Below are 17,807 nucleotides of genomic sequence, written 5' to 3' on the forward strand. Positions count from 1 at the left end.
TGTGTTAGGGGGCTTCCACACCGTGTTAACCCAACCCTGGAGCGTTTCCTTGGATACGCACGGTGGTTTGGGGCGGTGTGAAAGCTCATTTAAACTCTGGTGCGGACCAAATAACAGCCTGAATACGGAGGTCTCTGGTTTTTTCCAAGTGCTCAAGATTTGGGTCACTTCATGTGAGAACGCAATCAGACCCACACAGGAAGTGACCAAAAAACCAACCGAACTGTAGGTGTGAAAGCGCCCTAAGCTGAAGAATGACCTTTAACCTCCTCACCTGTGACAGAGACCCAGCTGGATGGAGACTCTCCAACACTGCTGATGTTGCACTTGTAGAGGCCTTCATCAGACCTGGAAACATGGTGGATGGTCATGTGACCTGCAGGCTCAGTCCTGATGAAGGAGCCATCTTTATAGAAACCAGCTGGGAGGTTGGAGGACGTCTTTGTTTTACAGTGCAGAGTGAGGTCTTCTCCCTCCGTCACAGGGAGGACAGGACTCTGCAGGATCACTGGTCCATCTGAACACAGAGACAAACTACAGCATGTCATCCATTCACACACAGCTTCATCAATACTGACTCCACAGTCTGATCTTACCAGTGACAGTGATGTTGATGCTGTTACTGGTCGCTCCCCTCTGGACTCACACCAGTAAACTCCACTGTCCCCTGGGTCCACGTAGCTGATTTTACAGGAAGAACCAGCAGATATTCCCCAGCCATCTCCACACTGAGTCCTGGTTTCTCTGGTCGTGTTCCTCCTCAGAGTCCATCCAGCAGAGCTGTCGTCCTCCTCACAGCTCAGAGAGACAGACTGTCCTTCAAACAGCTGAGAGCTGCTGGGACTTGCAGTCAAAGAGGCTGGAGGGAGAAAGATGCAGTTATAGAAGATGATTTAAATTTTTAGGCTTATTTTGTCCACATTCCTCATATTCCTGCTTTCTCTCTGTCTGCTCACAGCTGAATCCTCTCCTCCGTAAATCAGTCGTAAGCTAACAAACCACTTCTGCATGTTTTTACACACAGCAGAATATCTACATCTGTCTACATGTGTCTTACTGTTTATTAATACTTTGGCTCAATAATCCTGCTGACATCACCATCTTATTACCCATCCTTTAAAAGAATCAGTTCTTCCTCTTTTTCTAGCAGCCAGTGCATCATTTGAAAGGGCTTTTAAAATGGTTTTAAATGTTATCTTCAGTTTTATCTTCCCTCTCCAGTCTGTGATCATTGCGGCTATCAAAACAGCATTTAGTGTTTTAATGTATTCATAAACTCTCCTACGGTGGCCCTGAAGTGCAAATCACAACAGCAAATCATAAAACGTAAATAAACGGCAAATAGGAAAACACAACAGCAAATATGAAAACATTTACACACAGTTAAAAGTAGGCGCTTTTCCGTGTTTTTCACCTCTCCTTCCTGTTAAAAGACAGACGTTGGACGTTTGTCCAATCAGGAGGCTCCGTCCTCTGCTAGATAGGCCCTACCTTTTCCGGTAGACGTTAATGCTGTCGTGTTTTCATATTTGCTGTCGTGTTTTCCTATTTGCCGTTGTGTTTTATGATTTGCTGTTGAGTTTTTCTAATTGCTGTTGTGATTTGCACTTCAGGGCCACCGTACTCTCCTCCTCAAACCTGGTCTTGTCTATCAGATGTGACAGGAGGAGTGTACTGACCTTGGTTTGTTCTGCTGGTCAGCAGTGAAGTCAGAACTGAAGAGAAATCAATATCAGGTTAGTTTGAGCTTTAACGTGGAACAAGACATCAAAACAGAAAAACAGCCACGCATTGATTTTAGATAAAAAAAATATTCAAGTATGCGTTCAATGTTTTTCATTTTATTCTCAAACTTGACAGCAGTAAATTATGGAGGACCTCCAGGTTTCTTGGAAATTGAAATAGAGCATTTCTTTATTTAGTATTTAATTGTACATTAAAACAGGAATTATTAAAGTGGTTTTAATTAATCCATTATGTAATAGAGGAACTATAAAAAGAGTTTCAAAGTTAAACTTCAAAATTATTAAGGGCGGAACATGACTTAAGTCTCAATAAATAAACAAATAAATAAATGCATGCATGAATAAATAAATAAATACAGGAATATACAAATAAATGAATAAATAAATGCTGAAATAAATGTATAACTAAATGAATAAAAGAATAAATAAATGACTTAATGCTTTAAATGTATTTCTACATTTTTGTCCACCCACATTTATTTCTTTCTGTATTCCTGTGTCCATATGTTAATGAGGTAGGAGGTCCTAACCTCAGTTTAAAGCATGATTGGCTACAGGAGGGAGCTCCTTTCGGGTCTACTACTTTTGCCTTTTACCAATCTATCAAAAAGTGAGTTAAAACAATGGTGATTGAGCATTTGACCCACTGATGAAAGCACTTGTATACTCTTATAATATTACCACACTGCTCATAGCTGTACATACTGTACATATCTGTCTATATGGTTCATTCAGAATATCCATATTTATTATGTTTTTCTTATTATATATTCTGTTAATACACTGCATATATCTATATTATTCGTACTGCTAGTATAATGTCACTGCTACTACATTGCACATATCTGTACATGTTGTTCATATCACATGTCTATGCACCACCTGTCTCTACTTGTATATCACATTGCTGTGACACTTTTCTGCTTTTTTGCACTTCTGGTTAGAGCTAACAGCATTTCGTTGTCTTTGAACGCTGCACAATGACAGTAAAGTGGAATCTAATTTGCTGCTTTGTCAAGTAAACCCCCCCCAGTCTGCCCAGGTAGAGCTTGGCAGGGTCGCTAATGCTGCGTTCAATTGTACTCAGAAATTGGAAACTTCAGACGAGGAAACATGCAAAGAAACGGTACGTTAATCGGCCGCCTACATTTCATTACTGCTGACTCACAATGGACAGACAGACAGAGAATGGAGACCGTTCAACTTCGAGTCCAAATTTACAAAAAAAAAAAAAAAACCCTCCCACACCCACGAGGACCGAGCTGATGGCTGAGATGACACGTCAACCTCTTCCATCGACTGCAGCCGGTCTGTGTGCACCTCAGGCGGGACACGGACACCTGACGCCCGGTCTGTACTCCCTGTATTGAACCACTCACTCTCGGAGTCACTTTTCGGGACGAAAATACAGGACATTTATTTTATTTTATTTAAACAGGGACAATGCACACGTTAACATTAACCTTGTATAAGAACAAGGAGAGATGCATTGTAACAGGTTGTAGCACCAGTGCTGTTTCCCGCCCGTAGTCCCTTGATACCGTGATACATGATATCAGCTGGGCTCTCTTCTCCGCCCACAGCAGCAGTCAGCGGGTTCGGCAGCGCCGCAACCCCGCAGAGAGCTTCGGGGATAGGACCCCCACTAGCGGACCTGCTCACTCCCTACCCCGGGCTTCTGGCCGGCCCATACCGTATCTTCTGGAGAAGCACCACCAACAACAACCCCCCCCGCCCACCTTATTTTATCAATAAAGGGCGTAGATTTGTGGATGGCCTCAAGAGTTTTTCTTGAAAGCAAGTTATGTTTTAATTAGCAGAAATGTGTTGTTGCTGGAGACTAAACCACTGATTATAAATATGTACATTGCTGTCCGGTTCTCTGATAGGAATCACCGCATTGCATTGTGGGATATCGGCTTTGAATGCGCCCCGCTTGGCTCACATCGTACTGTTCTGTCTTACAGCATGCTGTAATATTTCACCCGTAATAATATTATTAAAATAAAGAAATGAATACCATGATAACATCTAAATAAATGTTGATAGATGTAGCGTTATAGTTTTAAAAATATCAATAAACAACAAAGGAATCCCGCTTCCCTGGCAATAAGACCGAAATAATAACATTAAAAGAAATACATATAAACCATGATAAGATCTGGTAAATAAATGTTGATTAAAACAGCTGTTATTGGGCTAAAAATACCAATCATATCAAAGCTGTATCCAGCTTCTCTGCTGCAGCCGACTGGCAGAGAGAATCGTGCTGTGATCACCAAAGATCCTGTTGTTAAACCAGCTACATTCTCCAAGACCTTGTCTGTGTGAATGTTCATGTCATTTCCTGTTGTTCTACATGTATGCTTTGTTTCCTTACTTGGCTGTTTATGTCATTTGTGGTAATGTCTTGTTATGTCTTTTGGTGTTATTCATCTTATGTATGTCTGTATGTACTGTATGTATATATCCTCTTTCTTTATATGAGCTACCCAGGGAGGTTAAAGAATTCCAGCCCTGGCTGACAATAAAGTTGTATTGTATCGTAAGATGCTTCCCATTGAAATACATTAGTTTAAAAAAAGTTCTGACCATCACGAAAAAAACGAGATAAACGTGAACATTACACAAACTGCTGTGAGACTGGGTTGCTAATTTGCATTGTTTTACCAACCAGCAGAATTTGAAGTGAAATGCCCTTTCAAATGCCTTTTTAATAGCAGTACTCTTAATTAAATCATGTCATCAATTCCTGTTATTTCAACTGATAAACCCTGAAACATGAAGCTGAACTTACCCAGCAGCAGCTGCAGAGATGAGTCCTCCATTTGAGATGTTGGTCATATGAGATCCGCACATTAGTGTCTAACCAGTCACACCGAGTAAAGCCCTCCTCCTTCCTCGTCACGTGTCACTGTTGGCATTTTCAGGAAATAGTTTTTTTTCTATTTTGTATTTGCACGTCAGAAAATATTAGGTAAGAGAAAACTTATGGCCTTTGAAACACCTCAAAATGAACAAAATTTGTGAACAGCTGTTATCAGAATCTCAGTATCATCTATATCTATATTATTCGTACTGCTAGTATAATGTCACTGCTACTACATTGCACATATCTGTACATGATGTTGTTCATACATTGTTCATATCACATAGCCGTATTTATTCTGCTCTTATAACACTGCACTGTATTTCTTGTCCTGTCTGTACTTGTGTATCACATTGCACTTTTCTGCTTTTTTGCACTTCTGGTTGGACGCAAACTGCATTTCGTTGTCTTTGTACTTGTACTCTGCACAATGACAATAAAGTTGAGTCTAATCTAATCTAATCTAATCTACCTCAGGGGTCCCCAGTGTGTTTTAGGCCAAGGGTTACCTTGGTTACCTAACCCTAACCTGAAAGAGGCACGAGCAGGGACCCCCGACTACATATACTATCATACATATCATAAGATTATCTCGTCCCAGGCCCAGGCAAGACTGTCAGATGGCCTGACATTACCTACAGAGATAGAGCTTTTAGTTAAAGAGGAAGATCCTTTTAGTTTAACATGAAACAGCCCCGAAATCACCATCACCAAACTACACCAGACTCCATGTAAATAATCAGGACTTTTAGCGTGTATAGAGCCAGCATATCTCCACCAGACTCCATGTAAATAATCAGGACTTTTAGCGTGTATAGAGCCAGCATATCTCCACCAGACTCCATGTAAATAATCAGGACTTTTAGCGTGTATAGAGCCAGCATATCTCCACCAGACTCCATGTAAATAATCAGGACTTTTAGCGTGTATAGAGCCAGCATATCTCCACCAGACTCCATGTAAATAATCAGGACTTTTAGCGTGTATAGAGCCAGCATATCTCCACATACAAATGGGTGAATTAAGGGTTTATTTCAACCAAACCAGAGTGGTGATTGTTGGAACAGTGGAAAGATGAACCAAGACGGCTTTTGATAGTTTGATTTAGTTTCTGTCTGTGTTTAATAATCATAACTGTGGAAAACTCCCTGCTGGACTGATGAGCCTACGTCACTCCTTGGACTCATGCATTTGTGCACATGCCCAACTTTGCCATTTCCTTTTGTAGTTTGCTGCTGACGTGAGTACAGCTGCTCCTAAAGGTGTCACTTGTATAAGCTTCTGTTGTGTTGCCGTGTGCGTTATTGAGAATGTAAGTGCACAGTTTTATGTCCATGCTGGTGTTGCATGTATCTTTGTTTGTGTGGTCAACATGACTGTTGGACCTGAATGCTACTGCTATGTTCCATTTGTGGTCTTAGAGCGCCATCTAGTGGCCAATAGATATGAGGACACAATGAAACCTCTATTCTTTACTACATTGGGTTCTACTGACTCCCATTACGATCCAGAATTATTTGGTTGTTTGCACAGTAACTTTTTATTGCATAGCAATAATGTATAAAACATATAATTATGTATATTGCAGAGTGATTTGTTGCTTATTGCTCTTTAATCTGTATAAATGTGCATTCATTATATGCAGGTTATATTTACATTTTCTGTATTTCCTTATTTTACAGAAAACCACACACACACACACACACACACACACACACACACACACACACACACACACACACTTTATTCACTGCTGGATCTGGATGTTAATAAATCTGTTGAACTAAAAGTGAAGGTTGCAGCGACTCTCTTACCGGAGTACATAGCCAGCTCGGGTAGCGCCAGAGAATAACGTACAAGGACTTCACAATAACATTTATGTTTTAATTCAAGCTAGTCTGGTGGAAAAATTAATAAAAATGCTCAAAATGAATGAAATGTAATACTCAAGAAAAGTACAAGTACCTCGAGTTAAGTCCAGTACTTGAGTAAATGTACTCAGTTCCAGGCCACCACTAACTGATTCATTAACTGAATGTGTATCTGTTGTTTCCCCTCCTGACCTCCGGGCGGCAGCGTTCTTTCATTTTAAACTTTTATTCTGAAAAACCCTGACTGGGAGGAAACAGGAAGTGTGGTGTCTTCACTGTGATGTGTGTCCGGCGGCGGGATAGCTGTGTTGTTTGTTATTAGTGAGTTTTAAGAAGACAGAGCTCCAGGTAAACCCGCACACACTCAGGTAAACACTTTAAGAACTGCTCTTTTACACGGCAGTCACAGAGAATAGAAGACAGAGCTGCGCATGCGTTAGCTTCCCATTCGGCTGCTTAATGCTAACGGAGCTGAGCAGAAGCTAGCTAGCTCTTTCATATGGCTCTTTGTGGTTTAGCTTATTTAAAGCTAATGTACTTGCTCTTACTACTTGTTGTCTGGAGTTTTCACCTCCAGGGTTGAAAGTACTTCATTGGAAGTCTCTTTGGATAAAAGCGTCAGCTAAATGACATGTAATGTAATGTAATGTAGCAGGCTAGCTAGTAGCTGATATTCATGTTTTGTTGCATCGACCCTAACCCGCCTGAACCGGGACCCCCGTTTGTTTTGGAGGGAAACGTTCCTTCGTTAGTTGTTCTCTCTCTCTCTCTCTCTCTCTCTCTCTCTAACAAAGAGAAAAAGATAGAAAGTATTAGTATGTGTCTGTCTGTCAGCTGCTCCCATTGTTGACCTTCTTCTAAAATATTAGAAAGCCAAGCCGTTCTAAATGTAGTGTAGCTTCATTATTTCTGAGAGCAGAAGTGTGGCCGAGTTTCCCTCTCATCAAAACTCAGACGGTGGACTGAATATTTCCACTGTATTTAAAGCCATGTAAAAGGGTTTGTTCATAGACTGGATGTTAGCATTGGTACAGTCTATGTCCTCAGTCTTACCCTACAAATAGACACACACACACACACACACACACACACACACACTTTCCTTCGTAGCCTAAATGGCAGAGTATACATACGTACAAAGATATTGAACATTACTTATTTGTGTCAATCACATAGTGACAGTAATCAGAATTAACCAGGAACCATGTTTCACTTAGCCTACTTCTCAAACATACAAGAATCATTAGTGTTGTAGCTTTTGTGTTTGTGTTGTATCTTTTGTGTTTGTGTTGCATCTTTTGTGTTTGTGTTGTATCTTTTGTGTTGTATCTTTTGTTTTTGTGTTTGTGTTGTATCTTTTGTGTTTGTGTTGCATCTTTTGTGTTTGTGTTGCATCTTTTGTGTTTGTGTTGCATCTTTTGTGTTGCATCTTTTGTGTTTGTGTTGTATCTTTTGTGTTTGTGTTGTATCTTTTGTGTTTGTGTTGTATCTTTTGTGTTGTATCTTTTGTGTTTGTGTTGTATCTTTTGTGTTGTATCTGTTGTGTTGTATCTGTTGTGTTGTATCTGTTGTGTTGTATCTTTTGTGTTGTATCTTTTGTGTTGTATCTTTTGTTTGTGTTGTATCTGTTTGTGTTGTATCTTTTGTGTTTGTGTTGTATCTTTTGTGTTGTATCTTTTGTGTTTGTGTTGTATCTTTTGTGTTTGTGTTGTATCTTTTGTGTTTGTGTTGTATCTTTTGTGTTTGTGTGGTATCTTTTGTGTTTGTGTTGTATCTTTTGTGTTTGTGTTGTAGCTTTTGTGTTGTATCTTTTGTGTTGTAGCTTTTGTGTTGTATCTTTTGTGTTGTATCTGTTGTGTTGTATCTTTTGTGTTGTATCTTTTGTGTTGTATCTTTTGTGTTGTATCTTGTGTTGTATCTTGTGTTGCATCTTTTGTGTTGTATCTTTTGTGTTTGTGTTGTATCTTTTGTGTTTTATCTTTTGTGTTTGTGTTGTATCTTTTGTGTTGTATCTTTTGTGTGGTATCTTTTGTGTTGTATCTTTTGTGTTTGTGTTGTATCTTTTGTGTTGTATCTTTTGTGTTTGTGTTGTATCTTTTGTGTTTGTGTTGTATCTTTTGTGTTTGTGTTGCATCTTTTGTGTTGCATCTTTTGTGTTGTATCTTTTGTGTTTGTGTTGCATCTTTTGTGTTTGTGTTGCATCTTTTGTGTTGTATCTTTTGTGTTTGTGTTGTATCTTTTGTGTTGTATCTTTTGTGTTTGTGTTGTATCTTTTGTGTTTGTGTTGAACCGTCTCAGCCACCGTAGCAGTGTGAGGGGAAACGGCCCAAGTTGTGTTTGTTAACTACAAAGTAGTATCATGTGTTTCTGCAGTGACAAGATGATATATGGCAGAGTTAGTCTCAAAGAAAACTACAAGTGCACCGCCGATATGGAAACATTTGAGATTTGAAGCTGAGTGTGTGTTAAACCAAAGAGGTCGCCGTTAATGCCACAATTTCAAGGTCACCTTTTTATCACGCTCCATATACATTCATATATATATTATGTAAATTATAACAAGAATAAGGAGTAGGTAAATATTTATTTTTATTTGAAGCACAATTATACTGTACTCAAAGTCTTATAGCGGTCCCCCTTGCGGTCTCATGCCCCTCAGAGGGCCAACACCTGTAATCTGGTCTTCTTCCCCTTTGGCCTTGGCTAAACCAGCTTGCCACACTTCCTAGCATCAAATCCCCCCCCACACTAATTCTTATCAGATCTTCCACTAGTCCAGGACTAAAAATCATATCTCTGTATTTTTCGGCTGAATGGATATATATCTCTGTATTTTTTACAAAGTGAGCTAAATGTTCAGTTTTAAGTCAAAGCCCCTTTTCACTAGCTCTTTTATTAAAACAGAATAAAATAATAATAATAATGCAAAGACAGGGTTTCCTTTACCAGTTTGAAAATATACAGCTGCAACACATGTCAATTATCTGAAATAAATAGCCTGGGATATATTTAAAAAAAAAAAACATATCTCTGAGAAAGCTCCTTCACTTGTTTTCAACAACAATAACAGACTGATTAAAAGAGAGAGAGGACGCCTGGATAGCTCAGTTCTCATATAGAGGTTATACTCCTCGACGCAGCGGCTCGGGTTCGGCTCCGACCAACACGAAATGCGTTTGGCGGGTCAGCGGCGTTCCAAAACGTCTTGTGTATGAAATGTCTGTATCGTCACTGCGCTGCATTTTGCAACTATGATATTCTGGCCATGGGTCACATCTCTCGCCCAGGTCCAGCAGGCTCCGTCTCACGCTATTACTCAACCAACTGAAGTTACCCTAGTTCCATTCAATAACTTTTTTTTTCTGTTTTTGCCGTGGCGGCCGCAATAACAGAGAGTTACCAGCGGAAACACTGGTACCAATACAGGTTTCCCTCTCATGCTTAACAATATACAGCTGTGTTAATAACAAAACTGTAGACAAATGTCAGCAGTGTGGACCGGGCACAGGCGATATGTCTCATGTTTCCTGTTAGTGAAATGCTCTGAGTGAATTTAAGCTGGGCTTTTATTGTGAAGGGGAGACACCAGCCAGCGTTATGGTAGTGTTTGTTTTTACCTTTAGATTTATTCCCAGTTTAATATAATGCTGTTTTCTCCAAACTACTCTGAGTTCATGTTGTAGCTAGGAAGGAAATGGAACCGTTTCTCAGCCGCTGCTTTGAGTGTTCAGACTGTTGTTGTAGTTGTGTGTGGATGTGAGGAGAACGAGAGGAGACAGCAGCTCCTGGGATTTTCGGTACACACACCGTTAGCGTTTACGGAGACGTAGCTAGCTAGCTAACATTATGGATGGCTGATGTTGTGACTAGGATGCCTAGGTCTGATATTCTCTGTTTCCCGACGCTTCATTAAACTGCCGTTAGCGTCGTAAGCACCGGCTGGGGCTAACGGTAACTAGCTATTGCTACATGTCCTGGCTGTGTTGTCAGCTATCATCCTGAATGATGTCTCTTTGTGCCGCTGGAATGAGGCAGGCAGAGCAGACTGTCACAGAGGACAGAGTAACGTGAGGAAAATTCCACAACAGATAGCAGTCGGTCATAAGTCGTCACAAGGTTCACCAGTTTACCAGTAAACACAACATTTAGTCCCGTCTGTGTTGTTTTTCAGACAACAGCAGTGACCAGTGCTAGTTTGAGTCTGTTAGCTCATAGCTTTAGCGGCAGACTGTTGTACGTCCCGCTGTTGGAATCCTCTACAGTGAAATACAGTCACACTGCACCGTTTAGCTGTCAACATTTTAGCCGTGTTTAATCCAGTTACTACTGTAGCTAATGGTAGGCTAACGTTCTCACATTGCCAGACCTATCTCCACAGCACTGCGGAGTAAGGTCTGGCTCCTCCACACAGGCATTCTGGGATAGGAGAAATAAAACTCTCTGGCTTGTTTGCATTTCTTTAAACCAATCACAATAGTCCTGGGCGGCGCTAAGCTCTGGACGCAACGACTTTGGCTCTGTTAAATAGTCTCAGGAAGAAACTTGTTTAGGTGGAACATTTTCACCCCGATAGAAGAAACGCCATCTGCATGTTGACAGAGAGCAGGGCTCAGCTTACACACACACACACACACACAGAGGTGCGGACGGAGCGAAGTTACTCTAGGAAACAGAACATTTTAATATAGTAAAACATGGTAAACTATAAGTCACTCCCACCTCCCATTAGTTCTTCTAACCCTTGTATCATTATCTCTGCATGTTTCCCCCTTGGGTCTACCAAAGGAGCCCTCAGCAGACGTCAAGCTGGCGACCGTAGCAGGAAAGAAGGGCAAGAAGGCCGAGGAGGAGGAGCAGCCTGCAGCAACTCCTGCAGCAGTGAAGGAAGAGGAGGAGGACGAACAGCCTGCAGCAGTGAAGGAAGAGGAGGAGGAGCAGCCTGCAGCAGTGAAGGAGGAGGAAGAGGAGCAGCCTGCAGCACCTCCTGCAGCAGTGAAGGAAGAGGAGGAGGACGAGCAGCCTGCAGCAGTGAAGGAGGAGGAAGAGGAGGAGGAGCAGCCTGCAGCAGCAGTGAAGGAGGAGGAAGAGGAGGAGGAGCAGCCTGCAGCAGCAGCAGCAGTGAAGGAGGAGGAAGAGGAGGAGGAGCAGCCTGCAGCACCTCCTGCAGCAGCAGCAGCAGAGGAGGAGGAAGAGGAGGAGGAGCAGCCTGCAGCACCTCCTGCAGCAGCAGCAGTGAAGGAGGAAGAGGAGGAGTATGTGGTAGAGAAGGTTTTGGACTGCAGAGTGGTGAAGGGAAGAGTAGAGTTTCTGCTGAAATGGAAGGGGTTCTCAGAGTAAGTATGAGTCTATAATATTAATACTTGGTGTTCTTGGTCCTGAGATATATATACTGTAATCCCTCAAATAAAAACCGGTAGTCAATTAAACGCCGGGCCTCGTGTAAAGGCCGGCCTTAAATTAAGGCCAGGGAAAAATTAGTGTGGATAATGTTAATAATAATGAAATAAGTAAAAATAAAATTCAAGTTCATCGTAATGTACATTTCTACCAATTTAATTTATATATAATATAATATATTAATGCTTTTTTCCACACTTTGATTTTCTGGAGTATGGTACTCATGTAAAGTATTATTGTCCTACTGGTATTTTAGTCAGTGCGGCTGTATGTGTTACCAGAGCCAAGTGTAGTTTGTAGTACCGTACAGGTGCCATTAGATGGCAGTAGCTACATTGGATGTAACACGGGTCTCATTTAGTGCTTGTGAAGAACTTTTCAACAACTTATTGAAAACAAACTTGAGGAGCATGGAACCCAGACGAAAATCTGATTTTAAAATGTAATCAAGAAGAATCAAAGGTAGCTAGCTACCGTCTGCAACATAAATCAGATACTGGTGTGCTGCAAACCAGCAATGTCTTTTACTAAACTACTGTATGCTCTATTTGTAATCTACCAGCAATATCGTAGTACCTGTATTTGAAATAAATACCCGGTACATTTACGGGGTTCAAACTGACACAATGCTTGTGTGTTGTTGTATATGGTCATAGATTTATGGTACGTCAGTGTATATATATCTATGGTATATGGTGATATTTTTGCAAATGTTTCTTAAAAAATTAATAATCTCTGTCCACTGGAACACTATGGCTTTTCATTTAAAACAGTTTATTTAAAACAGTTATACTTATGAAACAGATGGAATTAGAAATAAAGGCCTTCCTCTAACAAAAGCCTGCTTCAAATACGAGCCTGGTACCTTCTGCAGTTCAAGTAAATAAAGGCCCCAGTTTTTATTTGAGGAATTACGGTGTATATATAGTAGGGCTGGGCGACATGGAGAAAATCAAATATCACGATATTGTTGACCGAACACCTCGATGTCGATATTGCAACGATATTGTAAGGTTTACAATTGGTGCTTTCACAAAATATCTTCCATATTTAGATTTTAGATAAATAACCATCATAATGTCGATATAATGACTAAGTGGTTAAAGGCAAATAATATAACAGCTAGAATAGTCTGGTAAATTCAGAAAATGACACCACTTTACTGTAATGCAGCCTTTGAATCCAGGAAAAGACTACTTACCATGTAACGATATTACAATTCTTCAAAATCTAAGACGATATCTAGTCTCATATCACAATATCAATATAATATTGAAATATTGCCCAGCCCTAATATATAGTATCTTGTTTATTTACAAATTGCAAACTAATCTACAGCATAAATGTCTGCATTGTATCATGCCCTCAAAGTTGAAGGTTTGGTATTTTGACACTAAGTTGCAGACCTGCCAATAACCTTACAAAATGGCAATAAAAAAAGGAATAATATGAATTAACAATCAGAGTGAGAATGTATTGCCTAAAAACAAAGCCTGAGGAGATTTTCTTCTGTCTACACTCACCTTTCCAGTGAGGATAACACATGGGAGCCACAAGACAACCTGGACTGCCCCGACCTTATCACCGAGTACATGCAGAAACACAAGGAGAAGGAGGAGAAAAAAGAAGGAGGGCAGGAGGAAAGTTGTCAGTGAGGCCTCGGGAGACTCAGAGGAGCGAGGGAGCAAGAGGAAGAAGGAGGAGGAGGAGGAGGAGGAGGAGGAGGAGGTGAGTGAAGGAAAGAGGTTACTCCATAATAACATAACAATAATAACTTATTTCACCAGTAAATTGCTTTTAAACGACAAAAACGGATGAAAAAAGGGTATTTTACAATAACTTTGAATGCACCATGAGGTTTACCTATTTCAAGTTAACGCAACATTTAGGATATATTATGCAGCCCTAGTGATTTCCTAATCGCAAAGGCTGCGATTTGGTCACGTGACTCGCGAGAGCAAATCAGTCTGCACTCCGCAGACTTAGCACGCTAACGCTACGCCGTTACATTTCTGTCATTCAAACAACTCTGAGTTGTGGTTTAAAACTTTTACAGCCATTTTAACAAAATGAAGTATTTTATTCAGGCTTGAGTCCATAAATACAGTTAATAGATACAAGCACGCAGAATTGAAGGCTCGGTTAGCAACGATTAGCTCTGATTAGCGGTTAGTTCCAGTTAGCTAGCTCCGTTATGAAGATATGGAGCAGAGGAGACTGCCACGGGGGGGTAACAACCAGACTCTGATAAATGACGTTCAGGGAGCTTTCACAGCAGCGTGGCTGCAGCGTTTCAATGGTTTTATTAGTACAGTTCATCCCACGACAAGACCAGCAGCAGCATGCTACTGCTAACGTAACGATAGCCTCTCTGAGCAAATGCAACGTTGATGCTGTCTTGTACACAGCATGCAACTACATGAGGAGGGGGGCTGGAGGCAGCTCCTCTGTGTGCGCTGTCTAGCAACGTTCAAAGACAGTGTTTAAAAACTGCAATCCACATGTTTACATATGTTTATTACAGTAAATGATAATTAAATGTAAATAATACTAAGTGTAGTAAAGCCACATATTTGTGTTTATATTTCTGCAATCTACACTTTAGTTTGTGTGATTAGTTTCTGACTTTCATATGAATGTTTCCACCAGGCGGTCAGTGCTCAGTATACTACTGGGACTCCGAGGAGGAGGGGATGTCGCCCAAAGACTACAAAAATTGCTACTCCCGTGAGCTGCACAAAACCATTTAGCCTCAAGAGGGCAGTAGTGGTGCTGGGTGCAGCGCTGTGTGGCTAGAGCAAGCCGGTTAGCTTTCAGGCTAACGTCTTACAGACCAAAGAACACAATAGCTACTTTGCTATGGGCTAGCGGTTTAGCTATTCATGCACGTGTTTGCGTGTGTGTGTGTGTTTGTGTGCGTGAGGTTAGTGAAAGGAGACACACTTCGATCTTAGTTATCGATAATGACCAGCCTTCTCAGTCACTCAGGTCTGGACTAACGTGAAATTAGGGCAGACTCTGAGAATTTCGTCTGACTGAGGGGTCGTTCATTATAACCACTCCGGTGTGCTAAACAGCTGATTCTCTGCAGAGATAAAACTGCTCCACCGGTCTACACAGACCTTCTCTGTCGTCGCCTCGCGGCTGTGAACAGACGGAGATTATTATCTCGCTGGACAGTACCTAAACTCTGTGGAAGGAGCTAGCAATGTAGCATTTACAGTTTACCTAAGCTACATTATTCAACACATCATCAACAAGTACCCTGATCAAAGATACATTCACAGCCAAACAGATTAATAATCAAAGGCGTGCAGCAATAGCACTGCATTAATCAGATCACATTAATGGTAACACAAATAGCAACAATAGCAAATTACTCATTAATAAACACACTATTCCTCTGCCCAGAAAACCTTAAGCCTTCTTACTGTGTGTTCAGTCCGTTCGTGTCTGTCCATAGATTTCCACAGAAAAACAGAACGAGAATCCGTTCCCTAGAGCCCTACTAGAGATGTAACGATTCCCGGTGTAACGGTAAAAATGTTGATGGTAACAATTGCCCTTTTCATTTAAAATATCCTTATTATCGTGGTGGATTACCATGGTGTGGAAACCCTGTGTTTAATCCTTCCCAGCTTCATTCGAGGCTCCTGAAGTTGCTGCGCAGGCGCACTGCCGTTTTCGGACTTGTTGTATTGATGTGTGTAGCCCAGAACGTAAGTTAAAACCATTCTGTAGCTTGCTAAACTGTCATGGGTTCTACTGCCTCGTTATCTTCAATAAGTGTTCTGCTACGATGTGTAAGTTTAGCCCGTGTTACGACGTGACATGTTTTTTGGAGAGAGAGAGAGATATATATTATCGCCTTGATAATATTGCTGTTGCCGTGTTTCTTATTGCATAGCTGATAGATGTGCAGATTGTTTAATATTACTTGTGCAGCCACGTGTTGATATTCAGGTTGTGTTGGGGCAGTTTGCTAGCAAGGTGCAATGCCAGTAAACAGACTAGCACTGTGGAGCCACTATTGTTTCTTGTTATATGCTGGTGGCTATAACATTTAGTTTTAGTAAATAAGGTTCATAGTAAGTCAGATGCTTATTAATGTGCATTATTATTTGCTTATATTTCAGAACCACATCCAACTTCACATGTAACGTCAAATACAACGTCATAGTTAACTTCATGTTGGAGTTGTAAATGAATGTTCCTGGATCTCAAAGTCAGACATCTCTGGTTCCAGTTCTTACTGGACCCCCTACAGCAGGCCAGTGTTTCAGCAGCCAGTTTTCAATAGTTTTTACAAGCCTATTGCCTATATTTTTGTAATATAATAAACACTGTTACACTTTTTGAAACTATTTCAGCTTGTGTAGCAGGGCTGGGACGATTCGTCGACGTAGCCGACGTCATCGATTACGTAAATGCGTCGACACAAATAATTTGCGTCGATGTGTTGCGTTTCTTTAACTGTCTATGAGCGTCACTCACGTGGAAATCTAAAAATAGCAGGGTTTCCCGCAGCACTTTGCAGTTTCAGGCGGCCGCCAGTCTGCCGCCTGAACTACGTCGGGTCAAAAATAAATAAAAAAAGCATCTGAGCGCGTAAGCGCAAGCTTATCTGTCCTGTCTGCATATTGACAGACAGCGGAGCTTCGACACAGACAGACAGACACGTGTGCGCCCAGAGGTGCTGGAGAACTACGTCAGCTCTGCAGTTATGTTGAAGTCCCAGAGAGACTGTAATGCTTTCAAAACTTCACGCAGACAGCGTTTGCTGCGATATATTAATGGCGAGCCGAAAGCGTTCGCAGTGACACTTTCTCCTGAGACATGCAGGCACAACAGTGGTTTCTGTGCCCTGGGGACTGACTGACAGGCTGAGGTTGCAAGGCAACTTTATTTCTACAGCACCTTTCAGCAACAAGGCCATTCAATTCCATTCCTTTGCATTTAAGTTAGTTCTCCATTAGTTCAATGTTAACAACAGGGCAGTCACCAAGTTTATTGTTAAAGGTCATTATGCAATTTGCACTAAAAAGTCTTTGTTGTTTACATTCCTTTGCATTTTAGTTAGTTCAATTATTACAGTTCGGATTGATACCAATCCTGAGTATCTGACAGGCGCACCCCTATCCAAAAGAACAACCAGTTTTATTAATGTTACTCTGAGTGAGCAGTGTTACCAGAATTTTTTTTTATTTTGATAACCGTTTTGATTCACAACTAAGGTGGAAAATAAAAGTTTTGTGTTTTAATGTATTTTTGTTGATGTTGAAATGGATTTTAAGACAGCAAAGAAAATACAGGCTACTCTTTTTGCACTTGCTCTGTTCACTTTAAGTTTTTATTTTTGTATTCCTCCTGAAAGTGACTTTATTTTGGCTTCAGGTTGCACTACAAATATCATTTTACTTGAACAGGGCAGTGTTAGACAATTTGAATAAATAGAGATTTGAACCTTTTTGAAATTTGTTTTGTGTAAATTGTTAATAATTGAGCAATGGGAAAATAATCGCTAATTGAAAACTTAATCGTTAGATTAATCGAAAAAGTAATCGTTTATAATCGAAAATAATTGCTAGATTAATAGTTTAAAAAATAACCGTTTGGGACAGCCCTATTGTGTATGCCTGTCAGTGGTTTCTGGACACACTTTTAAAAATACTGCGATAATACCGAAAACCGTGATAATTTTGGTCACTATAACCGTGAGGTTAAATTTTCATACCGTTACATCCCTAGTCAGGGCACGCCCACATACTCTGCTTCTGACTGGCTAGTAGTCCTTACCTAGGTACTGTCAGGGCACGCCCTCATACTCTGCTTCTGACTGGCTAGTAGTCCTTACCTAGGTACTGTCAGGGCACGCCCTCATACTCTGCTTCTGACTGGCTAGTAGTCCTTACCTAGGTACTGTCA

At 40.8% G+C, this 17,807-nt stretch overlaps 2 pseudogenes across 2 annotated transcripts in view; one reads left to right on the forward strand and one right to left on the reverse strand.

Moving 5' to 3' along the window:
- Nucleotides 1-4,637, reverse strand: part of LOC144513521 (Fc receptor-like protein 5) — a 9,332-nt pseudogene extending 4,695 nt beyond the window's left edge. Inside the window, exons 1-4 of the transcript XR_013501141.1 lie at nt 4,543-4,637; nt 1,680-1,715; nt 597-859; nt 275-517 (exon numbers count right to left, since the gene is read on the reverse strand). The product of XR_013501141.1 is annotated as an Fc receptor-like protein 5 (transcript). The remainder of the gene's footprint in view (nt 1-274; nt 518-596; nt 860-1,679; nt 1,716-4,542) is intronic.
- A 5,874-nt stretch (nt 4,638-10,511) lies between these two features.
- LOC144513517 (uncharacterized) lies at nt 10,512-15,402 on the forward strand (annotated as a pseudogene). The gene is made up of 4 exons (XR_013501139.1): nt 10,512-10,547; nt 11,271-11,818; nt 13,414-13,610; nt 15,346-15,402. The product of XR_013501139.1 is annotated as an uncharacterized LOC144513517 (transcript).
- Nucleotides 15,403-17,807: the final 2,405 nt, after the last annotated feature.

Source organism: Sander vitreus, unplaced genomic scaffold, assembly GCF_031162955.1.
Source record: "Sander vitreus isolate 19-12246 unplaced genomic scaffold, sanVit1 ctg268_2, whole genome shotgun sequence".
Classification (NCBI taxonomy): Eukaryota; Metazoa; Chordata; class Actinopteri; order Perciformes; family Percidae; genus Sander; species Sander vitreus.